Source organism: Chelonia mydas, chromosome 4 (genome assembly GCF_015237465.2).
Source record: "Chelonia mydas isolate rCheMyd1 chromosome 4, rCheMyd1.pri.v2, whole genome shotgun sequence".
Classification (NCBI taxonomy): Eukaryota; Metazoa; Chordata; order Testudines; family Cheloniidae; genus Chelonia; species Chelonia mydas.
Genome location: NC_057852.1, coordinates 6,982,964 through 6,999,024, shown reverse-complemented (window position 1 = coordinate 6,999,024; position 16,061 = coordinate 6,982,964). Strand labels below are relative to the sequence as shown.

The 16,061-nt window shown below is 43.3% G+C and overlaps 1 protein-coding gene across 36 annotated transcripts in view; it reads right to left on the bottom strand.

The window, feature by feature from the left end:
- Nucleotides 1-16,061, bottom strand: part of ADGRL3 (adhesion G protein-coupled receptor L3) — an 806,525-nt gene that overhangs the window by 637,414 nt on the left and 153,050 nt on the right. The gene's annotated exons all lie outside the window — the stretch shown is intronic.

Below are 16,061 nucleotides of genomic sequence, written 5' to 3'. Positions count from 1 at the left end.
GATATGTTTTGTAGAAAGTATGCCTTGTGAAGTATCATTTCAAAAGTCTTCATCTACTGAACATTAATATTCTGTTGGATTGTGTGTGCTTTCATTGTATGTGAAGTTATGAAGTATTGCTATATGTGTTAATAAAACGTGTTGTGAGGTTGGGAAACACCCGCAGCCACCTTTCGGAGGGACAAAGGAGCAGCCATCAATGGCCAGGCAGGCGTTATTGGCTCATTAAGAGGAATCCACTATCCCAAAGGCTTCTCAGAGAAGGCACATAAGCAATGGGGTTGACTAACCCATGTCACAACAAGGATCTTTCTAGGAGCTGGAAGAAAGTATAAAAAAGGGGAGTGTTGTGAAGAATCCCAATGGCAGCACCTTGTACATAGAGTGATTTACCCCACTGGGAAAAGCAGGCAATTCCTGTGGGCTGGGTGCATGGGGACTGGATTAGATGACTTTCTGAGCTCCCTCCCAGTCCTACATTTCTATGATCCTATAATTCTATAGCAACATGGAAGTCCACGTCCTACAAGTCAAGAGCCCTGGACCAGTCCTGAGCCTGGAGGGAGGAGGATGATAGAGGCAGCATCACCATCCTGAATCTGAGGCGGCATATGTATCTGTTCAGTCTCCTTGAGAATAGGATAAGACAAAGATCTTATTTCTTCTTCGGGATAAGGAAATACTGTAAGTAGAAAAACCCATTGCCACTCATGTCTCTGCTGGGTCAGTGCCCTGGAGGGAGGTCTCCTGTACCAACTCAAAAGCCACTTCCAAAGCATAGCACAGAGGCATCCCCGCTTGACACCAATGAGACTGTGTGATCGAGCAGTGGTGATGAAGAGAAATATTCCAAGAGTGGTGGTGCTGAGGGGTGATGTTCTCAACTCTGGACTCACTGCCGCATAAGGACCAAGGACATCCCTGGAGGGGGTTCCAACAGTTCAGTGTGGGTGTGTGCACCTCAGGCCCGTAATTGGTGCCAGTGCCTTTGCTGGTACCAGTGCTGGCAGTGTCAGCTAGCTTTACTCCACTCCTCTGGCAGCACACTTAGATGCCTTATCCCCGGAGCAGTGATGTCTTTGTTCCTTTCTACGGGCAGCGTCTCTCTGCGTTTGGAGCCACAGCTGGTCTCCACTTCATCCTACCTCTCAGGAGGGCTTCACTGCTGCCGAGATCAGCGATAGATCTGTTGGTGCCAGAACCGAGGGGTTGTCGGCTGCCTCAACATCCCCACTGCCAGAACAATTGGCGTTGATGAGCCCCATGCCCATTTTGATAGGGTTTTCCTCCCTGTCTTCTGCTCGATGCTGGACCAGAGTGCGGTGCCAGCTCAGAGAGAGGCACTTGCTGAGATGGATGTCTTTGCCAGGTCTGAGGCAACACGTGGCGATCGCTTGAGCAGGTAAAGTTATAGCCACATGCCCCTCAACAAAAAGGATTTATGCCGCAAGGTGATGGGCCTTCCCTCAGATGGAAAAGATATCGTCTGTACCCACAAACCAGGCGGATGAATCTGCCACAGGTCAGGCAGGGATTAAACCCTGAAGGTTTAGAGTCCACCATGGTGGTTGGCCCACTGTACAGGGAGCAATATCCTGTGGGTACCCTGTAGGCCTTTTATTTATATTTAAATGGCCACCTAAAAATAAACAAATTAGAAACGTGAAGAACAATTTCTTCACAAAATATAGTTTAGAAGTTAAACTGAAGAGACTTGTGGGTCAGACCCTCACCAGCTTCCATCTCTCTGCCACAGCTGCTCTGCCCTGTACGTCCATGCATGGGAGCATGAGGAGACACAGGGCGCATGCATGGCCTGAACAGACATGGCTATTCCAAAAAATATCTGATCCAATACCTTGGGCACACATGCACTGTGGTGGGACACACACTGAGCACATACTCAAATAATAATTACTAGACACTCTTATAGTGTCTTAACACTGCATACTGAAATGGATTTTTCTGCCTGAAGGAATTATCATACAACAGACAGGGCATCTCATTCACTCCTACCTTATTTTTCCTCTACAAGTTGCCAATATATGTAGATGAATATTGCAAGCCACATTTGTAGCATACAAGAAAACTGCAGACATGGGCCCCAACCCTGCAGAAACAGACACACATACTTAACTTTACGCATATGATTAGACCTATGAAAGTCAACAAGGCGACTCATACGCCTTATGCATAACCGTGTTGGCTGGACTGAGGCCATGAAAAAAGCTGCTTTTATAAAAAGTTTTGATAAACCATTCTCATGAGTGCTCACCATATAGAAGACCACGAGTGACCTTCAGTCTTTCCGGCCATTTTTGAGAGAGAGAGAGAGGGAGAGGGAGAGGGAGAGGGAGAGAGAGAGAGAGAGAGAGAGAGAGAGAGAGAGACTCTCAAGTTATTCAGCAGCACATGGCTCATGCTGCACATTTTAAATACCAAATGGAAATTAGGAAATCGGTTCCCAGTGTCAGAGATTTCAATGACTCCAAGCACCACGGAATTTCTTCACACCCTTGTTCCAGAGAAGTCAAAACCAAAGAGAAATTTATGGCTGTCAATCTGAAGGCTCTGACCTGAAGTCCTGGCACGTGGAGTGATGCTGCTGCACTTCAGATACGACAGCATCACCATAACGTGGTAACACTGCTGTCTAAAAGATAGGGTGCCCGCCGTTACAAACCAGTCATGCACGATGCTGAAAAGCTGAATGCACAATTTAACCTGTTAACTTTAGGGCACCAGACTTTCGGTTTGGGAGACTGGACAAAGCTGGATATTTGTTAATGTGGGTGCAGATCTTCCTCCTCCAGTTTGTTTCCTATTCTGTGTCTCATTGAAACTTCTCTATTTAGAAAAATATATCCCTTCTTCCCTCCCCGGAGGGTGTGGCATAACCAGATGGAGCTTTGCATTAGGGATCTTCATCCCTAGAAATCCAGGGTCAGATTTTCTAAAGCACTTAGAGCTGGCCTATATCTGCTCCCAATCAATTAGACTATATTAAGTTATGTTGACCAAAATACACACCGCAAATATTCTAGTTCTAAATATACCCTGAAGCACTCATCCAATTTCAGAATGAGATTTGTAGACTCCTAACTCTACATTTACAGTCCTAAATAATGGACCTGATTTACAAAAGTCGTGAGCACACATCAGCTCCCATCCAAGTCAGTGGGCTGGCTACACAGCACTTTTCAAAATCAGGTAATTTAGGATTTGATCCTGTTCCCATTGACTTCAATGGTGCAGGAATAGGGCCTTATGAGGAGCCTACAACCCCAATCCTGCAAAGATTTACACATGCGCTTAACTTTATGTGCTATGACTAGTGTTACTGAAGCCCACTGTACTGCTTACAACGTGGAAAGAGGAGCAGGAGTGTAAGTTTTTCCAGGAGCAGGACTTAAATATGGATTTAGGAGCCTAACTTTAGGCCTTCAACTTTGAAAATCCTGGTCAAAGGGTTTTTTTGCATATACTTCTAATTGGCATAACAGCTCTTGCCTTCTACACAGAGGCACCGGAGAATCCTCTCAGACGTCAAGCCAACAATCTATAGTGATGAGGCTCAAGGCAACATTAGAATTGTGGCCATAAGCTTATAAAACATGGCGATGATTGGTCCTGTCTCAGGTCTTTTTTCCCCATTCATGTACTATACTTTATTCCACTGTAATTTTTTTCTTTTAAAACTTAAAAAAACCAAACCTGACTCTATAATTGGTCTATCTAAATGATTGACAGCATATGTGAAGGAACAGCCTGTTAGTCCTGACTGCTGGAGTAATGAATAGAGAATCTGACATGTTAAATTCCTTCACCTCCAATTGGAATAATAAATTATACACTTTCATATCATCATAATACTAAACTCCTCTTAAAATAGAATTATTCCTTTGGGGTATATTTATAGTAAAAAAAAAAGTATCCAAAGCTATTACATTTAAAATATCTTTATATTCATATAATCAGATTCAATTTTTTCTCTTGCATTTTTAGGAACCTAGAAGAAGGGCCTGTGAATTTGGAGCCTACATTTTCAGACTGGTCCCTTCATTTTGGCTTGCCTTTAGTTGGGCACCCAAAAATTTGGGCCAGTCCGCTTTCTTCTGCAGTAAAGAAACATGCACTCGGTCATGGCACTTTGCTATGCTGCAAGGGATGCCACTGCTCAGAGGAATTTTTGCCCCTTCTCACTTAGGGCATGTCAACACCACCCCGCAGTTCGGACCACCTGGATGAGCACTGCAGCGCCCGCGGTGCTGCACCGTACCTGTCCGATGGGGACGCTGTGGCATGAACAAAAAGATTATTAAGTTCGTATTCACTTAGTTCCCTTCAAACAGGACGACATTAATGCAAAGTGGGAACCTTTTACTTCGTGCCCCCGGCATCCACACAGGGGAGTTACACCGCAAGGCTTTGGTGGGCATTACTGTTCACTCTCCCGTAGTACAAACTGCAAGGGCAGCATATACGCGCCTTTAATCAATTCAGTCTTTCTATTGACTTTGATGGGAGCAGGGTCAGGCCCTTGCAGTTCTATAGGCACTGCCATTTCTACCCTGTACTAGACCCTCCAAACTTCATCCTCAGGCCATACAACTTCTGTGAAACAAATCATCAGGTCAATTCAGTTTGTTTCACAAAGTACACAGTCATAAACCGCAGGGAAATGACTAAGCCAAACTTGGTGCATTTAAACCCTTCAATTTAGTTTGCAAGGAAGGACACACAGTTTTAAGACTTTCTGATTTATACTTTAATCAAATAGCTACATTCTGAGACCTTAAGGCTCAGCTGTGAACGGTGTTCTGCACCCACGAAGAGGACTCAGGAGAGATAAAGCACCCCCTAACTCCCTTGCACAGACTACCTGCGCCACAGGGGGCAAGAGAAGATTTAACATCTGCGTGTGGGTGGGAAGTAGGCCAACAGGGTCGGGGAGCTGTCCCCCAGCTTCATGCATCAGCCAGTGCAGCTGAGCTGACACACCGAGGGAAGTAACTGGGCCAGCCGTAGGGCTGGAAAAGATAAATCCCCCTCCATCACCTCACCCCAGAATAAGGCAGGGAACCAGGAACCAGACTGAGTCACAATACGTCCCCCAGGGCTGGGGCAGCACGACAAATTGCTGCCCTTCCTTGCGGCAAAGCCACAATTGAGCCCTTGGCTGCAGGCAGAGATGGGAATGGGAATATAGGGAAATGTTGCACTTCCACTCACCTAGCCTTCCTGCCAAGTGACTGTAGGTGACCCAGTCAGCCATGGCGTTTCCTAATGAATATTGCATGCCATGTGGAAAACTAATCCTCAAGCCACCCACACTGAGAATTCCACCCCCTTTTATTTCGATCAGAACACAAATGTAAGAACATAGGTCCTTTCTTGTCTTCAGTTATAGTTTTGTATCTTGATCTGATCAGGTATCTTCTCTTTTAAGAACAATTTTCACACTTGGGGGGCGGGGGAGGGCAAAGATTTAAGTAAAATCTAAGACAAGGGGGATTCCACCCCCTCAGGAGAAATCTTCTTACATCCCAAATAAATGCACCTTATTCATTTATAGGGCCATCCTCATAATAATGCAATTACCTGTCATGGGAGAAAGACCTGCGTATTGTCTGGGGAATGTGAGCTATCTGTGATCTACATATTCCCAGAAAACTTTACTTGCAAGTTAGAACAGAAAGCATTGGTCATTTTCAATATTTAAAATAAAAAAGGAATGTTTTAAAAAATGTTGAACTGGGATCAAATCCCAAAGGTCTTACGGAGTTTTTACATGGTCCCTCACCCAGGAAATTCCTAATGGAGACATTGGTTGTTTGCCTGGACAAGCAGTGTGTGAAAAGGGAGGTTCTGATCATACCTCTCAGCATTAACACACCGATAACCCAGATCTAGCAGAGCACTTAAGAAAACATTTAGGTCCCAGTGAAGTCAAGTGCGTTGCTGAATCAGGGCCGGTGTCAGGGTCCTCTTATGGCATTCCCTCCGCCTTCTATTAGGGAGATAGGATTTGTCTCCCCCCTTCCCTTCCACAACCTGTGAGAAAAATCAAGGGTCAGACCCACAAACCTGGTGGCTATCCTAAGAGGTGTCTTGTACTGGGAGATCTGGTAGGGAGCAAAAAGGCTCGCTGTATTAGCTTTCTAGGGAAGTCTCACCTGGATGTGAACTTGTGGGACAGAGAAGGAAGGAAAACAGGACATTATCTGCAGCTTTAGACACCTAAAGACCTTTAAAAACCAAGCCCCATGTGTCCTGTCTGGAACCACCCCAGTTCACTCACTCTTCCATTAGTCCATCTCTCCCCGACATGAATTCCTGGACTCAGGGAGCACCCTCTGCAGTGTCCCAGGAAAGGGAAAATGTTGCTGGGGAACAGGTTGCCCCCGCTTTCCCAGTGCAGAGGGGGAAATGAGATCCACACACCAAGAGGACCCTCCATGAGGTGATCAAAAGGCCCAAGTGGGACCTTTGTAACGGCTGAGAGAGTTGGTCCATAACTGAACAATCTTTGCCAAACCTCCCCCCCGCCCCAGCTACACTGTTGGGAATTAATACTTTATTATTATCTGTCATACAGTAGCCCCTTGGGGCATCACCTGATATTGGGACCCCATTGTGGTTGGCACTGTAGAAACAGAAAGTAGGAGACAGTCCCTGCTCCAAAGCACTGAAGTGGACAAGACAGACAAAAGGTGTGAGGCGAAACAGACAGAGAGGTGAAGTGACTTGCCCAGGGTCACACAGCACAACAGTGGCAGAGTCAGGAACAGAACCCAGGTCTCCTGAAACCCAGTCCAGTGCCCTGCCAACTAAACATGCTGGCTCCAGGAGCTGAATATGGCCCAATAAGTATGGATTCCAGCACATGCAACAACAGCACTGTACTCTCAACCATCTTTTACAATGCTATTACATTCCATGCATTTTCCACTTCGACATTACATTGCAGCACTGCTGTGGAGCCTCACACCTCCTGCCATTATGTGAATTAGAGCAGTGTTTCTCAACTACCGGTCCGTAAACCGACACTGGTCTCTGAGATCTCCCTGACACAATTTAGGAAGGCAGCAAACCAGTTCCTGGTACCCAAAATACTGAGAAACACTGAATCAGACAACCAAAGCCACATGTTATTCCAATTGCTGTGGGTCTGATAAATTGTAGCCCAAACTCCATCAAGAGCTTGGTCTTTATTAGCCCATTCTCCATCATTCAACATGTCTATAAGCTATTGCCAAACAGATTATACAGAGTTATTCCATTTATATCCTGCAATCAGTAAGTACGAAGCAAATTATATTATTCTGGTAACTATTTAATGTTTGCCACCAGACATTCAAGCCCATGAAATGCTTACTTCCCCAATAAGCCCAAAACACACTATTCATCTGAATGGAAGCCACAAAAAATAGCTGCGAAGAAATCTGTGCTCTAGCCTACAGTAAGAAGAAAATGAGCTGATAAATACTGACACAATGCTTCTGAGCACACAAAGTAACATTTTAGTAATGCTTGAAGTTAATATGTGCCATTTTGTTGTTATCAATGCACACTCAAAATGCCTTATCCTTTCCACACCACAAACTCTACGCTTACAGGGTGAGATCAAAATCAATATTCAGAACCATGAAAATTACAAGCAACATGAACTATTTTAGTTTTGCCTACAACATTTTCTTATCTGTTATTTTCCCTCTTCTCTCTGGCCTAACTATAATCTTTCAACTACATGACAGACTTGTGAGATAAAAAGATTTCCTAACTTCCAAGTTACAGTAGAACCTCAGAGTTACAAACACGATGGGAATGGAGGTTTGTTCATAACTCTGTTCAAAACGTTATGGGTATTCTTTCAAAAGTTTACAACCGAACACTGACTTAATACAGCTTTAAAACTTTACTATGCAGAAGAAAAATGCTGTTTTTAACCATCTTAATTTAAATGAAACAAGCACAGAAAGTTTCCTTACTATGTCAAATTAGTTTTTTAAACTTTCCCTTTTTTTTTTAGTAGTGTACATTTAACATAGTACTGTACTGTATTTTTTTCTTCTTCTTCCCCTGTCTCTGCTGCTGCCTGATTGCATTCTTCCGGTTCCAAATAGGTGTGTGATTGACCGGTCAATTCGTAACTCTGATGTTCGTACCTCCGAGGTTCTACTGTAATACCCTGACATTGGTGAGGCCTCACCTGGAGTACTAGGTCCAGTTTTGGGCCCCACACTACAAGAAGGAGGTGGAAAAATTTGGTTACGTCCAGCAGAGGGCAACAAAAACGATTAGGGGACTGGAACACGTAACTTATGAGGAGAGGCTGAGGGAACTGGGATTGTTTAGTCTGCGGAAGAAAGGAATGAGGGGGGATTTGATAGCTGCTCTCAACTACCTGAAGGGGGATTCCAAAGAGGATGGATCTAGACTGTTCTCAGTGGTAGCAGATGACAGAACAAGGATTAATGGTCTCAAGTTGCAGTGGGGGAAATTTAGGATGGATATTAGGAAAAAAATTTTCACTAGGAGGGTGGTGAAACACTGGAATGCGTTACCTAGGGAGGTGGTGGAATCTCCTTCCTTAGAAGTTTTTAAGGTCAGGCTTGACAAAGGCCTGGCTGGGATGATTTAGTTGGGGATTGGTCCTGCTTTGAGCAGGGGGTTGGACTAGATGACCTCCTGAGGTCCCTTCCAACCCTGATATTCTATGATTCTATGAATACCTTTGAGAATCTAGGTCTAAGCACTGAATAAACCTGTGGGACCAGCTTGTGGCTTTTCAATCAGTGGTCTGTTCCTGGAGATTGTGCAGAGGTGCACTGCCCCAGCGAGTAGGTACAACGACTCCAGGTGAAATGCAGCAGCTGCAATGCTTTTAGAAAGCTGTTCATCTTCACGGAGCAACTTATGCTCTGCTGCTTCCCTTGGGATAGCTTCCAACCCCTGACAGTTCCAAAACCCAGGGAAGAGCCTAGTGACCCAGTTGTATCCCACACGCCCTTTCCTTCAGGCTTTGGGATCTTGCTGGTCCCTGTGATGAATGAGCCCCTCCCTAATTCTGTACTTTGGGTCTTAGGAAGAGGGACATCTTTCCAACCTCTTTACTATTCCCCTCCCTGATTCCTGCAAGAGTCTTGGATGCTTAGCAAAGCATATGATTCTCCCTGCCTCCATGTAGGGCTCTGGGGGAAGACGGAATTCCCCCACCACCGCCAGCCTCTCTGCAACCTATCAATTTACTATTTAGAAATAAGTGTATTAATCTCACTTAGGGAGTGTCAGGCTCAGCCCCTCTGAAAGCTCTGCAGCTCCACCCAGAATAGTGCAGGAGTGTGATCTCATTATTATGCTAGTGGAATTGCCCATCCACACAGAAGTACAATGGACTTACTACAGAGTGCTGTCAAATGACCACGGTAAACAAATTGAAGGGGTGTGTGGGGAAGCAGTTCTAGTTGCCTTGAGTGTCACTTATGACAACAGCATATTGAGTATACAGTCTTTAAAATACTGAGTCATGAAAAGGATGAGTTAAGGTCTACACTTCCAAAAGTGGACAGTGATTCTGGATGCCTCTCATTTTGACTGCCCAATTTGAGACACCTTAAAGGCATCTGATTTTTAGAAATGCTAAGCACCCACCTTCTGCAAAATCCAGTTCCTTTATGGTGTGTCAAGCTGGATACCCACAAAAACAAGGCATCCAGAATCACCAGTCACTTTAGAAAACATAGATAAAAAGTGGAGCTTGCAAAAGCACCTAAGTGGCTTAGAAGCACAAGTAGTCCCATTTACTTTCAATGGGATCTGTGCTCCTAAGTAACTCAGATGGTTCTGAAAATGCAGTCCTAAATTTTAGACTTTCTAGTCCAGTAAGGCCTCCTGTTTCCAATTACAGCAAACAATACAGGCCTCTGCACTACCGTTGTGTGCAAAACGCAAATCCACTCCTTGCAAGGACTTTGGCACTGTGAGACTAAGACACCTGATGTTCTGGATCATCCTTTAAGGACTGAAGATCAAATCCAGTAAGAATTGTGATGTGACGGAAATTAGAAAAATTAATCCTTAAAGCCTGTTGTTGGAATAATTTTACAAGTCAAAAGGTTGGTGCATTTACTTTTGGAGACAGTGAAGGGGCATGTAGCCACACAGTCTGTCTACAGAGTTGATATTCTTTAGTTTTATTTAGATATATAATAGATCAGTTAAACACTCCATTGTACATGTGTTACAACCAAGCTTTACAAAATCTGTCAAATTACAATCCTTGGAAAGCACGCCAGCCAAACAACTGTAACAGGCAATTTGAGAAGATACTCCCTAGGAATTAAAATTTTGTAAACATACATTTCAGCTAATTGCATTCTTGTTCTCGGTACACTGAAGGCACCATTTAGCCAAAGCATTTGTCGACAGAGTTTAGTTCCTTTATTTTAATGAACACTGAGCCTGTGTTAGGCTCAATTGGTCTATGGTCAGGATCAACGTGCAATGCTAATGGAGAAAGGATGTCTAATATCCTTTCAAGTGTTTAAGTTACAACCAAGTCTATTTGGCAAAACTATTTTATCTGTTTTGCTCAGGCAAACAGTCAGACAGGTTTGAAAGAGTTTCCGTGGAAAGAATTGACTCTTAAATGATCAGAGAATTAAATTTCCACTATTAATTACAACTAGCATGTCCAAACCTGCAGCTGGAAGTGGTCATTTTGCCAACAAGTTATATCATTAGTAACATCAATACAGTACTGCTTCTGTCATGAACCACCTCACTTTTTAAAAGCAATATGGCTGCCCCCAACAACAGGCTTCGACAGGACAATGCCAGCTGTAGTTCAGAACAGAACCTCTCACTGCCAATGCAGTCAGTGTCAAAACTTCATTTCAGGAGGACTGGCCCCGTATTTGCAGTTCCATTTCACCACTCGGGTGGATTATCCATTATATGAAATCTTTGCATCAAGAATGTTTGAGTTTCTAAAAGTCATGTTCTAGCCCAGCCACAAGCTATCAGGCTGGATGCAGGAATCACTGGTAGAATTCTCTGGTCTGTGCAATGCTAGAGGTCACTAGATGATCATAATGCTCTCTTAAAATCTATTAAGTCACGGGAAGAAAAGCATCTTAGTTTTCAAATTTTCACGCTTCTAAGCTGAATCACATGGGTAACATTCTGCTTAAAACGATGGCAGTGACTGGGAAAAAGCAGAAAGGTATGCATTTGGTGGGAAAACTGCTTTACTTACTAACAGTCATCTGAATACAGTAGTTGTGTCTGTTCCAGTCAAGGTAATTTCCCAGGGAACTATCTGCGGAATCCATGTACTGTGCACTTAGGGGATTTCAGAGAAACAAGAAGAGAGGTTGAATATTTTCTAAAAGATATTGGTCTTCATCTGTTCAGAGAAAAATACATTCAAACATGCATAGTGTTTTAGAGTAATACTGTTCAATTACTTTCCAATGATTAGGATATGGCTAACCTCTTTGAGAAGTTAGTTATTCCTTCCAGAGGTTCCTGCTATACAGTCAGTTTTGACTGGAAACTCAAAATGTTGTTTAAGGCACTAGCAGCAGCCAGACAGTTCACGTTTTCCGCATTTCACTGGCAGCTATCGTTCCAAATGCTAAAGTTATCTTCATGCAGATTTCAAAAGGCCAGTGTTTATGCATGTAGATTCTGAAGGGCATTTGCTGGATGGCTGACACACACTGACAGCAAGCACATCTCCAGGAATGGAATGAGCAGGAAAGACTGCCTGAATAATTGATGTGCTTTTACTCTGCCCGATGGCCCAGTTATTACATTGTTCACTCTCTTCAACTGCCTGTGGTTTCTAAATTAATTAGAAATCTTAATGTCATGGCCAACCAGTTAAAAAAAGGCACTGAATACAAAATGAGATGGGAGTGGTATTAATGCCCTTGAGCCCTGGAAACTCTTACTTTGGCCTGGTCATGCAGAGAATAAAACATAGCTGGGTTTCTTGAATTCAGTATCTCTGAGTAATCCTGGTTTCTGAGGTTATAAGGGACCCTTATGCCAGATGTATGAAGCCTCAAGAGTAAGACTGCTATTTTATATGGGTGGGGGTTCAGCCCAAGTGGTCCATCATGACAGCTGCAGAAAACACTACCCTGGAAGAACTCATGTACAGCAGTTGGGATTTGCTCAACCTGATGGAGAACAATGTAAATATACAAAACATACTTCAACCAGAGCTGCCGGTATCTCATGCCATATTGCACAAAATGTGAAAAGCCCTCCGATGAAGTGAGCTGTAGCTCACGAAAGCTCATGCTCAAATAAACTGGTTAGTCTCTAAGGTGCCACAAGTACTCCTTTTCTGTTAAACCTAGTAGCTACTGTATGCAAAGTTACTGTATGTACAGCCTGTAGTTTATCCAGCCAAACGACTAGCCAGGAACCCTTCCACAGCTAACATGAACTGCTGACTACTTACTGCCTGATATCAGAGAGAATGAGAGAGGCTACTAAATGTTACATATGCATCAAACAGACAAATATGACAATAAATTACTATTTGTTTGCACCATGCATAGACTTATTTACTTACAATACTGTGCTGCTCCTGCTTAAATTCTAAATCAATAGTGTCTACAGCATTTCAGAAAACCAATGGGAATAATTCAGATGTTTGAGGATCTACAGTCACATCCCATTAAAGCATAGAGTCTTTCCAAATCCTTGGAAAGCATTTAGCCATGCCGTATTTTGGGGGCATTTTTTAGTTTCTTATTTATCTGAAAACAGCAATAGAGTTTAAAATCTGATTTACAACAACTGTAAGCATTCCAAAAACATAATAAATAACAATGAATGGTTTCACTGACATTAATTTAAATTTCTCAGCTAAGTTAGGGACTGTGACATTATTGACAGGAACTGGGACCGTATAGATCACTGTTGCAACCAAAGTCCTGTAGTGGCACCAAATCTTGTATAAAGGCGGTCAAATAGGGTGTCTAAGACAAGGTTATGGTTATGCTATCTGTCTATGTGTATCATTTCTGTAGTTGAAGTTATGAATATTAGCTCTATACTGTCTGTATTTCAAACTTATGCTATGCTTCTGGGTGACACCCCAGACAAGTTGGTGTCAGCACTGCCTAGCTTGCTTGATGGCCCATTAAGGACCATCAGATATACAACTGACCCATTGAGAGAAGGCAGATACACCTTGTGACTCAACAAGGTATGCAGGGACCTGCCTATGGACAGAATTCTAAGGTTTCTGCTGCTATGTGCCCCAATGCTTGTCTTCGGAACAAAGAAAGAGACACCACATGACAAAAGACTATAAAAGACTGCTGCAGCTCCTCCATCTTGTCTTCAATCCTGCTTCTTACCTCTGGAGGGACTTTGCTACAAACAGAAGCTCTACACAAAGGACTGATGACCCATCCCAGCTGTGGATGTACTCCAGAGACTTGATTTGAACCTGCAGTTTATTCCATCACTGCTACAAGCCTGAACCAAGAACTTTGCCAGCACTGTATGTAATTGATTCCACTTAACCAATTCTAGCTCTCGTCTATATCTTTTCGCTTTTATGAATAAACCTTTAGATTTTAGATTCTGAAGGACTGGCAACAGCGTGATTTGTGGGTAAGATCTGATTTGTATATTGACCTGGGTCTGGGGCTTCGTCCTTTGGGATCAAGAGAATCTTTTTCTCTTTTACTGGAGTATTGGTTTTCATAACCATTCGTCCCCATAACGAGTGGCACTGGTGGTGATACTGGGAAACTGGAGCGTCTAAGGGAATTGCTTGTGTGACTTGTGGTTAGCCAGTGGGGTGAAACCCAAGTCCTCTCTGTCTTGCTGGTTTGGTTTGCCTTAGCGGTAGAAAAACCCCAACCTTGGGCTGTAACTGCCCTGCTTTAAGCAATTTGTCCTGAACTGGCACTCTCAGCTGTGTCCCACCAAAGCCAGCATCGTTACAGGGACAAATATTTCACTTTCCTATAAAAGAGCACCAAGTAATCAAAATGTCAAGTAAAATACAATAGCGCAGCATAATCTCTCTCTTTGCCAACACACAGCACGTTATTGTAACCTGCAGGGTATCTAGAATATAATTCTACAGGAGCCATTAATACCTTTCTATTGTTCCCTTTTTTAAAACTTCAGGGGCTTACATGATTTTAGAAAAATCAGATTGTGATTCTCCCTTTTTGACATGCATGATACAACATGCCCTCAGAACAGTGAGTGTTCAACCCCTAATAGACAACTATCCCCAATTACCATTTAGGGATAACTAGTCTCCGAATTATCATCTCGGGTGGAGAGAAAAAAGCAAGCTAGGCTGGATGACAGGGAGATCTCAAAGACAGAAGTTCTCATGAAGCTTTAAACAGCATTATAATTCCTAATGCAATTACTTGCTAAAAGAATTTTACCCATCATCATTACCAAGACAATAGAAATCTGTAAGAGCAGAAACTACAGAGGGTCATATTTCTGTGAAAAGACCAATACAGTTATATTTAAACACCTTTTGGAGGCTAAACATTTGGTCTGTACATTTTCCCTGCATGTTTTCTTGCCAGGTATATATTTGATATTAAATGGCAAACACTGTACAGCACTATAAAAGCCAATCACAGGACCTGAATCAGCCATGTGTGTCATAGACTCAGATTTTAGATGATCATGATGGCCACTTCTGGCCTTAGTCTGACCTCCCACACGTTGCAGGCCACAGAACCTCACCCACCCACTCCTGTAATAGACCCCTAACCTCTGGCTGAGTTACTGAAGTCCTCAAATCATAATTTAAAGACTTCAAGTTACAGACAATCCATCATTTACTCTAGTTTAAACCTGCAAGCAACCTGTGACCCATGCTGCAGAGGAAGGCAATCCCCCTCCCCACCCACCCTCAGGTTCTCAGCCAATCTGACCTCGGAAAAAAATCCATCCTGATCCAAATATGGTGATCAGATGGACCCTGACCACAAGCCCCACCAGCAAGACATATAAGAAAGAATTATCTGCAGTAATTCAGAACCCTCCCCATCTAGTGTCCCACCACCAGCTGTTGGAGATATTTGCTACTAGCAGTCACAGATGGGTCACATGCCATTGTAGGCAGTTTCTTCATACCACCCCCTCCATAAATTTATCAAGCTCAGTGTTGAAGCCAGTTAGGTTGTTTGCGCCCACTTCTTCCCTTGGAAGGCTCTTCCAAACCTTCATATAATTTCAATCCTAAACTTGTTGATGGCCAGTTTATATCCATTTGTGCCTGTGTCCACATTGGTCCCTAGCTTAAATAACTAATCTCCCTCCCTGGTATTCATCCCTCTGGAATATGTATAGAGAACGATCATATCTCCCCTCAGCCTTCATTTGGTTAGGCTAAACAAGCCAAGCTCTTTGAGTCTTCTCTCTTAAGGGAGGTTTTCCATTCCTCTGATCATCCTAGTAGCTCTTCTCTGCACCTGTTCCAGTTGGAATTAATCTTTCTTAAACACGGAAGATGAAAATTGCACACAATATTCTAGATGAGGTCTCACCAGTTCCTTGTATAATGGTACTAACACTTCCCTGTCTCTACTATAAATAGCTTGCCTGATGTATCCAAGGATTGCATTAGCCTGTTTCATGGCCATATCACATCGGCGGCTCATAGTCGTCCTGTGATCAACCAATACACTCAGGTCCTTCTCTTCCTCTGTCACTTCCAACTGATACATCCCCAGGTTTTGGCAAAAATTCTTGTTAGCCATTAAGTGCATGACCTTGCACTGTTACATTTCATCCCATTTCTATTACTCCAGTTTTCAAGGTTGTCAAGATCTTCTTGTATTGACATTCCAATCCTCCTCCATATTGTCAACACCTCCCAACTTTGTGTCACCACAGATTTTATTAGCACACTCCCACTTACTGTGCCAAAGTAAGTAATGAAAATGATGACTGGTCCCAAGACTGATCCCTGAGGAACTCCACTAGTAACCTCCCTGCAGCCTGACAGTTCTCCTTTCAGTGTGACCTGCTGTAGTCTCCCCTTTAAC